The sequence below is a fragment of the Silene latifolia genome, chromosome Y, assembly GCF_048544455.1.
Source record: "Silene latifolia isolate original U9 population chromosome Y, ASM4854445v1, whole genome shotgun sequence".
In the NCBI taxonomy this organism is placed as follows: Eukaryota; Viridiplantae; Streptophyta; class Magnoliopsida; order Caryophyllales; family Caryophyllaceae; genus Silene; species Silene latifolia.
Genome location: NC_133538.1, coordinates 483,464,117 through 483,478,406, shown reverse-complemented (window position 1 = coordinate 483,478,406; position 14,290 = coordinate 483,464,117).

Sequence of the window (14,290 nt, the reverse complement as noted above, 5' to 3'; positions counted from 1 at the left end):
TGGAGAAGGCCCTATGCTTAAAGAGGGAAGTGAAGAAGAATCTGAGTCAGAGTCAGAGTTTGAGCCCGTCTTAGCTCCTAGCACTCCTGATGCCCCAGTCAAGGTCCCCTTCCTACTATTTTATCCCAAACTTGTGGCTGATTCAGAGGCGAAGTCAACTAAGGTCATCCGCACTCCCATGGAAGGTGACAACCTGGAGTTTGTTCCAGGGGTCACCTCCTCTGCTGTGTCGCCTCTGACTGTTTTTCGCTCAATGAACGCTAAGTTTGCTTATGACTCGTCTCAATTTAGCTGTAATGCAATTCTGAATGACTATGAGGAATTTGACTTGAGTGACTACCCACCTCACCTAGCCAAAGAACTTGACAAGCGGGAAACTAGGACCTCCATCATTGAGGAGACCGAACCTATTAACGTAGGGACCAACGACACGCCTCAAGAACTTAGGATAGGGACAACAGTTCACTGACCTCCTACATGAATACAAGGACGTATTCGCCTGGTCTTAGAGAGATATGCCTGGGATTGACAGGGAAATTACAGAGCACTGGATACCCGTTAAACCCGGAGCTAAACCCGTGAAGAAAAAGTTGCGCTGGATGCGCCATGAATGGGCCTTGAAAATCAAAGAAGAAGTGGATAAACAGTTCAAGGCCGGTTTCATCAAAGTGTCTGAATACTCTGACTCGGTGGCCAACATCGTGCCTGTACCCAAGAAAGACGGAACAATTCGGGTTTGCGTCGACTTTAGGGATCTGAACAAAGCGAGTCCAAAGGACGACTTCCCTTTGCCACATGTTGACATACTGGTGGACAATACCGCCGAGCATGCTCTCCTATCATTCATAGACGGGTTTGCTGGGTATAACCAGATCAAAATGGCTGAAGAAGACATGCACAAGACTGCATTCACTACACAGTGGGGGACATATTACTACACTGTCATGCCCGTTCGGTCTCATCAATAGCAAAGAAACCTATCAAAGAACCGCTGCCACTCTCTTACATGATATGATGCACAAGAAGGTAGAGGTATATGTCGATGACATGATCGTCAAATCAAAAGAACGGGACGGTCACATCAACGCCCTTCAGAAGTTCTTCGCTCGTCTGCGGAAATATAACATGAGACTAAATCCTCATAAATGTGCATTAGGGTCACCTCCGGAAAGCCCTTGGGACACGTCGTCAGCAAAAGAGGCATTGAGATTGATCCAACCAAAATCAAAGCCCTTCAATAAATGCCTTGGTCTAAGAACGAGAAGGAGATTCAGGAATTTCTCGGTCAGGTTCAGTACATCAGCCGCTTTATAGCCAAGCTCACCATGATTTGTGAACCAATCTTCAAGAAGTTTCGCGCCTCCAATCACACCGATTGGGACGACGACTGTCAAAAGGCCTTCGACAGGATAAAGGAGATCCTATCCAAATCTCTTGTCCTCATGCCACCTCAAAAAAGGATTCCCTTATCCCTATACGTGACTGTCACCGACACAGCCATGGGAGCAATGCTAGCACAAACAGTCGACGGCGAAGAACGAACCATCTACTACATTAGCAAAAAGTTCATTGAGTATGAGACATGTTACACCCAACTGGAAAAGACATGCCTTGCTCTAGTATGGTAAACAAAGAAGCTGCGGCACTACATGGTCAGCTACACGGTTCACATCTACTCCAAGATGAACCCGGTCAAATACATCTTCGAAAAACCCGTACTAAACGGAAGGCTGTCTAGATGGACCCTCATGCTATCCGAGTTTGATCTCAAGTTCTTACCCCTCAAGGTTATCAAGGGAAGGGCAGTCGCCGATTTCCTAACAGAAAATCAAGTCAACGAGGATCCAACGACTGACACATGGTCATTTCCTGACAAAGACATCCTTTGTGCCGACTCCGATGCATGGGACCTATACTTCGATGGTGCATCTAATATAAGAGGCTTCGGGGTAGGAATCCTTCTAATATCACAAGAGGGAGAACACGTCCCGATCTCGGTCAAACTAGACTTCGCCGTCACCAACAATGCCGCTGAATATGAAGCATGCCTCATTGGCCTATAAGAAGCCATAACACTTGGCATCAAGAGACTGAGGGTCCAAGGCGATTCCTCGCTCATCATCAATCAGGTGTCGGAATCTTGGAAAATCCGAAGTGACAACTTAGCTCCCTACCGAGCAAAAATCAATCAAGAGGCCGAGTTCTTCGACCAAGTCGACTACTTCCACTTGCCACGAGAGGAAAATCAATTTGCTGATGCCCTGACAAAACTTGCCGCGCTCGTCAACATACCTGACGACATGACATCGAAGCCCCTGTGTGTCGAGAGAAGGAGCGAGCCAGCTCACGTTTGTGCCATCAACAACGAAGAGGAAAACCATGATGAACCTTGGTACCAAACCATCCGAAATTACAAAACCAAAAACGAATTCCCTCCTAACTCTAATCCAAGAGGACAAAGAGCCATCCGTTTACTTGCATCACAATTCGTGAGAAACCAAGAACAATTATACAAAAGAACACCCCAAGGGGTTCTCCTCCTTTGCATTGACCATCACAAAGCCAAAAGATTCATGGGTGAGGTCCACGGCGGAGAATGTGGCCCTTGCATGAGCGCGATAATGATGACCCGAAAAAGCATGCGGTTAGGCTACTATTGGACCACCAAGGAAGCCAATTGCCTCAACTACGTCAAACATTGCCACAATTGCCAAATCTTCGCCAACAGACAACACATACCACCGTCCCTTTTTATACACCATGACATCACCCTGGCCTTTCTCGACCTGGGGCATCGACATCATCAGGAAAGTCAACCCGATAGGCACCAAAGGGCATTGCTTCGTCCTCGTCGCCATCGACTATTTCACCAAATGGGTGGAAGCATAGTCATACCCAGTCTTGACCGCCAAACAAGTGGCTAAGTTCATCCAGGACAACATCATCTGCAGATATGGGGTACCCCATGAAATCATCAGCGATCAAGGCTCTCACTTCCGGGCGGAAGCATAAGCCTTGCTGGACAAATACAAGATCAAACGACATCGATCATCCCCCTACCGTCCCCAAACCAACGGAGCGGTGGAGGCAGCAAACAAAACTCTTGTCACCATTATCATGAAAATGCAAGATAACTACTGCGATTAGCCGAGTAAACTCCCGTTCGCACTCTGGGATACTGAACCTCCAATCGAACACCAACAGGCGCCACATCCTTCTACCTAGCATACGGTGTGGAGGCGGTTCAGCTGGTAGAGTTAGAAGTCCCATCTCTATGCATCCTACTGGAAAGTCAAGTTCCTAAGGCGGAATGGACCCGTCGAAGGTACGAACAACTCACACTTCTAGACGAACGGTGGCTCAATGCCTTGCACAACGTCCAGCTATACCAACGACGTATAAAACGGGTATTCAACAGAAAGGTTAAACCCAGGAACATTAAGGAAGGCGACTTGGTCCGCAAGTCGGTTCGAGCACCATTGCCCGTCCGATCCGAGGGGGAAATTCAAACCCAATTGGGCTGGGCCATATCTGGTCAATAAAATACTTTCGGGGGGCACAGTGAGACTGAGTGACCTAGACGGGGAAGATTTTACAAACCCGACCAACCTAGACCAACTCAAGAAATACTACCCCTGAACCTTAGTAAACAACAACCTCACCCTAGTTTTACAACTAGCGACCACCTTAACCCTTTTCAAGTCAAGTTCCTCAACGCGTTCTGAATTAAAATTGCATGTTTTATCGAGTCTAAGTTGCGGCACCTTGCCCGCTTCGAATGCCCTTTGATCTGTCAAATGCAACATCCATTTGTACTCAAACACAGCCCCCTGAACTACGAGAATGGTTTGATTTCATCTTTTTAGGTGGATACGTAGGCGGCCCTTCTTATACGAGAAGGATACAACCTCAAAACCGCAAAAAAATTCACAAAAAAATTTCAAACTACGATCATGGTTTGATTTCACCTCTTCAGGTGGATACGTAGGCAGTCCTTTCTTACACAAGAAGGATACAACCATCCCGTCAAAAAATCCCCATAAAAAAACATTCCCTTATGCTTACCCACCTACAAAAAAATCACCCATACCAACTTCAAAAAAAAGAGAGAGAAGAAAATTATTCCCTTTCCCACAAAATACAAAGAAAGAAGCCTTTCTCCCTTCCTACAAGAATCCCACTTTCCCAAGTGCAATGTTTAGCATAATTCTAGCCGAATAGCCATTACAAAATGGATGGAAGAAACAAGCATTCACAATTTTGACACAGGCGATCCTCTTATTTAGTTAATAATGAGAAGGATTGCAAATTTAACAACAAATAAATCTCGGCAAGTTTACAACTTGTCAAAGCTAAGGTGTCGACTAAAGCACCTCATATAGTAAAACTAGCACAAAACACAAAATACATAGCTAATACAACATAATAATAAAATGGGTAATGGAGATCTTCATTCTTCCATTCTACCCTCGCCTTTTCCCTCGGGGTACATCTTCCTCTTGTTCTTCTTGTTGGCCCGCCTAGCATGAACTTCCTCTTCGGAACGGAACCTCAACGGATCTACAACGATGACGGCCTCCGGCCTCTTGCATGACTCCATACTCGGTCCAAGGCGAGCCCATACACGGCCCACTACATCTTTGGAACCCAAGCTTCTCCTCTTTGGTGGCCTCATCACATCCGGGCTAGCTCCATCAACAAAGTCCTCAAAGAAGGCACGGTTGGCCTTACCAACCTCTCTATACTTCAAGTCAAAAACCTCGTCCTTACGAGATTTGGACCATTCCTCCAAGGTTTAAGCTCTTGACCACGTGACATAAGCGGGAGTCACCGATGTTGTGGCAATGGGATTTGGTACCTCCGAAAGCGGCCGAGTGGCCCACAACCTTTTGAAGACCTCCAGAAGCTCGGAGTTTCGGAAAACACTCTCTTTGATGAAAGTATCTTGAGCGGGCACCTTTTGCAGATGCCACATTTGCCTCATGAGCCTCTCGGGATAAATGAAGGAAGCAACCTTCAAACCCACCACCATCAAAGAGCAAGAACTAGCAACCGGAGCGGGCAACCCCGTGAAGGACCTCAAGTGCCACCATGGCACCACCCAACAGATATGAGGACAACCCTCCTCCACCAATCTGGAGGTCCAATAGGCCTCGGTGGATGCAAAGCTATATGAGTACAACTTCTTCCTCATAGTAAGGTGACGGAAGGAATAAGAAGAAGAATCGGCCGGATGCTCTACATACCTTAGCCTCTCCAATAGCCATACTTGGAGGATCCTTGGAGATCCAAACGAGGGAGCCTCTCCACAAGATCCCTCCTTGTCCAAAGCTTGGATAATCTCGCCAAGCACCAACCATGATGTATCTCTACCATGCTCCATTTGCTCAACCACGTGCACAAGGGTCATGCTACCATATCATTTTGGCCCCTCTTTCCTTAAAGCATCAACAAAGAGGTATGCATGGACAAGGCAAAAGGGGAGAGCCATTCTCCTAGCCACCTCCGAAACATTAACATCCAATCGGTTTGAGAAAATGTTTATAAGAGCCAACATATCCACACCATGAGGAGCAAAGAGAAAGTTGACTTGACTTGTGGACAAACCCAACATCGAACGGAATATCTCCTTATAACACAACCGAGTCGGGGGAAGCACCGGAACACAACCCGGCCACCCACCAATGGCACCTATTTCTTCGGCATGAGGACAAATTTCGCCTTTCGGGAAAACGAAAACATGATGTTTCGAATCCCAAAACCAAGAGCATGCTTCAAGAAATGAAGATTGCACCTTGACTTGACGAAGCACCAACAATTGACCAACTCCTATGACAACGAGTTGATACTTCTCGGGAGGTGACAAATCCCGACACCAATGCCGCAACCTATTCTCGAAGGCATCCATGAATAACTTTGTGGAAGAGGAAGAAAGTTTTTGTAGAGATTTTTTTCGTGTTTCGGGTGATGAGACAATGAAGCACAAACGTCCCTATTTATACAAAACGATCAGCGCGTTTTTCCGAAAAAAGGGGAAGCTGGCTTTTATCGCCAGTTGGCTCGCGCCTCTTTGGGCTGTTCCTCAGGATCCCCACCTTGAATTCTCCCTTTCAAGTTGTGTTTCTTCCTGACACCTTAAACCTCCTGCCGCAGGGCTCGTGCCTCTTGGGGCCTATCCAGGATGTTTTGTATTTTCTCACACTCACATTTCTTTGTTTTTGCGTTTTACGAAATCCGACACGGTTTCCATGACGCGGCTTTAAACATATGGGTTTTTCTCTTTTTTTTTAAAGGGGGAAAGGCTAGTCGCCTCGATCCGCGACGGATCGTTTCCATGTCAGTCAAAATTCCGAAAATTTTTCGCTTTTTCGCATTTTCCACAAAAATCAAAAAATTGATAAACACAACGTCAGTTTTTTGTTCAAAATTTCAAGCTCTCACAAATCCAAATCTTGATCTCACAAAAATCAATCAAATACACTCGCAAAAGTCTACTCTAAAATTCACCCATGACGGTTCGAATTTTTCGAGGTACAAATCAATTTCGACAAACTTCGATGCAATTTAATTCAAGACACGAGTTAATTGCTCAATTTACAAATCAATTTCTTTTTTTGAAATCCAAACGTGACGACTTTTCGCAGAATTTTCAAAATATCTTTTCAAATTTCAAATTTAACTTCGAGTCATCGTGGGTAATTTTATTTTCAATCAAATGCTTTTTACGTGTTTACGTTTATGCGTATGTACTACTTGTTGCCTGTTTTCTACACTAACGATGCATGCGAAGCAAAGTGGAACTAACAGCCGACAACGCTTCTCCGGAACACAACACAAAAAAGCCAAAATCACAAAATGAACCACAATCCAAAAACACATATATACAAACCGCCTCACGCAAAATACATCGACACACGTTTGATACAAACGACTGACCATACAAACAGGATCCGGTACAAGTATTTATCATACAGACACTGGCCTAAAACAAAAAAAACCGGGGTTATCTGCCACCTACCGAACTAAGTACTCCCTATCCTTCCGATCAGAAAAGAAAAGGAGTAACAACAGAAGCAGAGGTGGTTACCATGACGGTAATACCACATTCCTACTCCACGACAAAAAGGAAAATGATGCCTGGCAGATTTTGGATGACATGACAACTGAGGATCGTAACTCCGCACGTTATACCGACGTTGACCTCCAATCATCAGAATTCAAGGATGAAAGGGGACCATGACGCCATGCGCTACCCCAATGTTGAACCCAAATCATCAGAACTAAACAACGACCAAAGGTGGCAACGTGGAATAACGCGCCTCTCTTGAACCCCACTCATCAGACATCCGGACCTCTGTAGACAACAGCCAACGATACCCGATCATTGGCCGGACAAAAGCCATTAGGGAGAAACACAACCAAGCCTGTAACAAAAAACAGTCGTCTCTCCTCCTCCAGGATCATCCTCATCCTCCAAAGTCTCAGCAATGAGCCCGACAGGTCCCGAACACCCCCCTCCAATCAAAAGAACAATCAAAGAATGTCAGCCGAAATTTCGGCATTACAACGACATAAAATGGACAAATCCAGAAAAAACCTGCAAAACAAAACAAGGGCAATCCCTCCCGAACCAAACAAAAAACAACAAAACAATCCACAAAAACCGCAAAAAAAAAAAAAAAAAAAAAACGGCTCGCCCTTCTTTTCAAGCAAAAGACGAGTCAAAACAACAACAACAACAAAAACGGCACATCGAGGCCCACAGAAGGCTCGCCAACAACAACCAAAAAATATTCCCGACCCAATGGGAAATTTTCCACGGCTCAAAAAGGCGATTTTACGCCAATTTGAACACAAACAGGTCAAATTTTCAAAATACGACCACAAAAAAGCAACGTGATTTTATCACGTCTCAAAGCGACCTAAACTACCAATAAGATCCATTTCAAGGCAAACTGACTCAATTTGAGCTCAAACAGATGCTTATTTTGTCAGACATAAGACCGTCGAAAAAGGCAAAAATTCCAATTCTGCCCACAAATACCCGACAAAGGTCCAATATGGCAAAAACGGTCTTCCTCGACTACAATACAACCTAGTGGGGCCCACAACTCAAGCAAACAAACTTGACATTGTGAAACGAGACGGTTTCCTCGCCTCATTCACGTTTTCAAGCATAGGGAGCGGGAACGGGGACAAAAATGCAAGCTAAAAGCACCCCTATACTCCTAAACAGGTTTCTAAGCTAATGCAATCATCCATTTCACTCGAAATCGGCACAATCGAAAACGCCCAAATCGATTTTGAGGGTAAAGAGTTTTGCCCTAATTCAATCTACGAAAAGGCAAACAAAAACAAATGGATTCAAGAGGATTTACATACCTTGAGATTACATGATGACAATGGCACGAAAACAAGCAAGAAGCAAGGTCGAATATGGCACCTTTTCTTTGGTTTTTTGTGTTTTTGACGAAGAAGATAATGAGAATGGGGAGCTTCCTACTCTCGCGTCTTGTTACATAAAAAAGGGAAGCTCCCTTCCTTCGAATCTTTGCTCGCGCCTCAATGAGGTGCTCCCTGACTCATTCAGTGAAATTTTGGGCTTTGGCCCAATTTCCCACACAAATTATCAAATTTCAACGACAGCAATAAAAACCGTCATTTCAAAAACAATAATAGTGACATTCAAAATTCACTATTTCTTCAATTTTCAACGGCGGTAATAAAAACCGTCGTTTCAAAAACAATAATAGCGAAACTCAAAATTCACTATTTCTTCAAATGTCAACGACGGCAATAAAAACCATCATTTCAAAAACAATAATAGTGAAATTCAAAGTTAACTATTTCTTCAAATGTCAACGACGAAAATAAAAACCGTCACTTCAAAGAACAACAATAATAGTGAAATGCAAAGTTCACTATTTCATCAATTTTCAACAACGGCAATAAAAACCGTCATTTCAAAAAAAATAATAGTGAAATTCAAAATTCACTATTTCATCGATGGCAATAAAAACCGCCATTTCAAAAACAATAATAGTGAAATTAAAAATTCACTATTCCTTCAAATTTCAACGACGGCAATAAAAACCGTCATTTCAAAAACAATAATAGTGAAATTCAAAGTTAACTATTTCTTCAAATGTCAACGACGACAATTAAAACCGTCACCTCAAAAAACAACAATAATAGTGAAATTCAAAGTTCACTATTTCTTCAATTTTCAACAGCGGCAATAAAAACCGTCATTTCAAAAACAATAATAGTGACATTCAAAGTTCACTATTTCTTCAATTTTCAACGGCGGTAATAAAAACCGTCATTTCAACAACAATAATAGTGAAATTCAAAATTCACTATTTCTTCAAATTTCAACGACGGCAATAAAAACCGTCATTTCAAAAACAATAATAGTGAAACTCAAAATTCACTATTTCTTCAAATTTCAACGACGGCAATAAAAAACATCATTTCAAAAACAATAATAATGAAATTCAAAGTTAACTATTTCTTCAAATGTCAACGACAACAATAAAAACTGTCACTTCAAAAAACAACAATAATACTGAAATTCAAAGTTCACTATTTCATCAATTTTCAACAACGGCAATAAAAACCGTCATTTCAAAAACAATAATAGTGAAATTCAAAATTCACTATTTCTTCAAATTTCATCGACGGCAATAAAAACCGCCATTTCAAAAACAATAATAGTGAAATTAAAAATTCACTATTTCTTCATATTTAACGACGGCGATAAAAACCGTCATTTCAACAAAACAACAATAATAGTGAAATTCAAAGTTCACTATTTCTTCAAATGTCAATGACGACAATAAAAACTGTCACTTCAAAAAAACAACAATAATAGTGAAATTCAAAACTCACTATTTCTCCAAATATCAACGACGGCAATAAAAACCGTCATTTCAAAAACAATAATAGTGAAATTCAAATTTCACTATTCCTTCAAATTTCAACGACGGCAATAAAAACCGTCATTTCAAAAACAATAAGAGTGAAATTCAAAGTTAACTACTTCTTCAAATGTCAACGACGACAATTAAATCCGTCACCTCAAAAAACAACAATAATAGTGAAATTCAAAGTTCACTATTTCTTCAATTTTTAACAACGGCAATAAAAACCGTCATTTCAAAAACAATAATAGTGAAATTCAAAATTCACTATTTCTTCAAATTTCAACGACGGCAATAAAAACCGTCATTTCAAAAACAATAATAGTGAAATTAAAAATTCACTATTCCTTCAAATTTCAACGACGGCAATAAAAACCGTCATTTAAAAAACAATAATAGTGAATTCACTATTTCTTCAAATTTAACGACGGCGATAAAAACCGTCATTTCAACAAAACGACAATAATAGTGAAATTCAAAGTTCACTATTTCTTCAAATGTCAATGACGACAATAAAAACTGTCACTTCAAAAAAACAACAATAATAGTGAAATTCAAAACTCACTATTTCTCCAAATATCAACGACGGCAATAAAAACCGTCATTTCAAAAACAATAATAGTGAAATTCAAATTTCACTATTCCTTCAAATTTCCACGGCGGCATTCAAAACCCCCAAAGACAAAACAATATAGCAGGATTCAAACTCGCTATTCTCACAAATTTTCAACAAACATTCATCAAATCTCAAATTGTGGAAAGACGAAATTGAAATCGTCCTCCCCAAACACGCATCGAACGACAGAGCACGCATCTGTCTCTTTCCTTCAAAACCAACGGTAATAATAACCCCTATCTCTCCTCGAGTATCAAAAATCGTTGCCGACCCTGGGGGCTGGGCTCACGAACCTATCCATTTTCGGCACCACAAATAAACACCGAGATTCCCCAACAGGTTATCGGAGGCTTCCTTACAAAGCCCGCTAATGCAAACAAACTTCCCAAAAGAAGCCCATCACGGCTATTTCCCACGGTCGATCAATCGGCCTTCGATATGGCTGGCGAGCCTCAATACGCAGCACATTCGCAAATGGCTGGCGAGCCTTACAATCGCATATGGCTGGCGAGCGTTAGAGACGCCTATGGATGGCGGGCCTTACAAACGCATATGGCTGGCGAGCCTTACAAACGCGTATGGCTGGCGAGCCTTACAAACGCGTATGGCTGGCTAGCCTTACAAACGCGTATGGCTGGCGGGCCTTATAAACGCTTATGGCTGGCGGGCCTTACAAACGCGTATGGCTGGCGAGCCTTACAAATGCGTATGGCTGGCGAGCCTTACAAACGCATATGGCTGGCGGGCCTTACAAACGCGTATGGCTGGCGGGCCTTACAAACGCGTATGGCTTGCGAGCCTTACAAACACATATGGATGGCGGGCTTTACAAAAGCATATGGCTGGCGAGCCTTACAAACGCGTATGGCAGGCGAGCCTTACAAACGCATATGGCTGGCGAGCCTCATTACGCATCATGTCTGGCGAGCCTCATTACGTACCATAGCTGGCGAGCCTTACAACGCATATGGCTGGCGAGCCTCATTACGCACCATGGCTGGCGAGCCTTACAAACACGTATAGCTGGTGAGACTTACAAACACATATGGCTCGCGGGCTTTACAAACGCATATGGCTAACGAGTCTTACAAACGCACATGGCTGGCGAGCCTTACAAACGCACATGACTGGCGAGCCTTACAACGCACATGGTTGGCGAGCCTTACAGCGCACATGGCTGGCGAGCCTTACACCGCACATGGCTGGCGAGCCTTACAACGCACATGGCTGGCGAGCCTTATAACGCACATGGCTGGCGAGCCTTACAACGAATCGCGGCTGGCGAGCCCCTTTCATGTACGCACCGTGGCTGGCGAGCCGCTTTCACATTTGCACCGCGGCTGGCGAGCCCCTTTCATATACGCACTGCGGCTAGTGAGCCCCTTTCATACACGCACCACGGCTGGAGAGCCCCTTCATATACGCAACACAGCTGGCGAGCCTTTGTCCGCAAACAAGAATGCGCAAGGACATATCCCGAAGATGCCTCAGGTATGACTCCTTCTTATGGCTGGCGAGCCTTTGTACGTAGTCTAACGGACATTAAACGACCCGCACGGACAGTCGACAGACTCTAAACTTTTCTCGACGAGTGGTCCTCGGCTCGTACCTTCGAGTCGCCTTGATGTCGCCCTTCCCGACGGCAGGTCCTTGGCCCGAGTCCCTTCTAGCCGCCTCGACGTCGCTTCGGTCTCCAGGTTTTAATCTTCGATTAACCTCGGTGCTCTACTTTGACTTTCGCCCTGTCCAAGCCTCAGTCAAAGTGGGGGCTATGTAGATACCCAGTATCTGTCGAGTCTCCAACAAACACCCGATGATTATCGGACTACAACATGCTTAGGAATCGCAGCGTTTGATCGACAGTTTATGTACAACTATACGTTAGAAAACTTAAAACGATTTCGAAAATAAAACATTTCAAAACATTTCAAAAGTACCTGGAGTGTTTAATGCATGACGACGGGGTCACAATGACAATAACTAGAGTCAAAACCGACACCGGACAAAAAACCGACTCACAATTCAAATCCCGACTCCAACAACGAGTCAAACCGAGTCAACCACAAAAAAAGACACCACTCAAATGCTTCCATGTGAAGATTTCCCGGTATCATACATGTTCAAGTACAAATCAAGTTCTTCCAAATCTTAGGATAGAACAAATCATGATTTCCTCGTGTGATAGTGACAAGACACCTCGAAGACGTGCGACATGGCGCGCCCCTCTCTGAGCAGCCCATGCGGCCACGTCGCTCAAAACTCACACAACCACCCATTTTCCTATAAATACCCCTAAAATCCCACCATTTGAGAGTTAGGCGAGTGTCCTCCCGCTCTTTTCTCCCTTAAAATTCTAGACTCGACTTCTCAAGTCATAACCCGACACGTGTTTACGACCTACCGATCGTAAACACAAGCCTTACACATTGTTTGGTACCGTCATCGTGCATTAAATCACTTGACCGTCCATTTCGACCACTACACCGTCACTAAACTTAACAAAACACTCTTTGTACTTACTAAAACGGTTTTAAACCGAGTTTTCCTGCCAAACAAGATGATACACTTTTGTCGGTTTCTCATCACAAGCCTAGCATGTAAGTATGAGGGTGTAAAAAAATCCTCTTTTATCATGTTTTCATATATTTCATGACTATAACATGCTAAATCATGCATAACATGGTCCAAAACTCGGGAAAAATGGGCCAAAACCGGATTTTTGTTTGAGGCAAAGGCTACTTACGTAGCAAACAGGCTCGCGCCTAAAGCAGCCTGCCCAACCTAAATCCTAACCGTGTTTGGTCTCTTCATCTCCTTCATTTTTATTTCATATTTGTAATCGGTTTTTACCATCTCAAGTACTTTCAAATCTTTCATTTTTTTATGACAAATTTTTAACCATAAAGCATTTTTTACCCTTGGTTCCTAATACCATGACGGTTTAATCCATGTTTCGGTGATTAGTCGTCAAGCCTTTTATCATTTCTTTACATTTTCAAATCAAATGTATTAGTCACCAAAACAAAGTCATCCTTGGTTACACATACCATGTCGGATTTTAACCCGAGTACGATGATGAATATTGACTAATTACAAAACAAATGAACTTATAACAATTAGTTCATAACCATTTTCAAAACTATTCATGTCAAGATTACAATTTTGAACCCGACACCGAATATTATCAAAACAATGACGATCATTCAAGTCTCGTTCTTCAAATCAACACAAAAGCGGCCTAAACGGTCTTTTCAAATCAAGACAGGTTTAAACACCCATTTTTCAATACATTTTACAAACCTTTTTCAATGGTCAGAAGACGTTTTACATCGTCTGTTGACCCGCACCTAAACAGGCCACTTATTTTTCTATTTTCAAACCGGGGGAAGCCCCTTTGCATCGCCAGCAGGCTCGCGCCTCTTTTTGCTGCCTCATGTAGGGTCTGTTCCCCTTCCAGCATTTGTCCAGGATGATCCCGACTTCGGTTAACCCGAATACAGGACAGATCAGATGACGAATCTTCTCATTCAACATTATATTTGCAAAATGCCTTACTAACACAAATGGATCATGTTATGCACCATAAACCTAATTCGGTAAATGGATGTTTAATTTCCATCTTGCATGCAAATCAACGTTAAATCCAACTTAACATCTTATACTTGATACTTTGATTAAACAAACCGACATAGAAAGCTCATATGTTAGGTTCAAAATAGTGGATGCGCATTCATTCATTTACCCGTTTTAT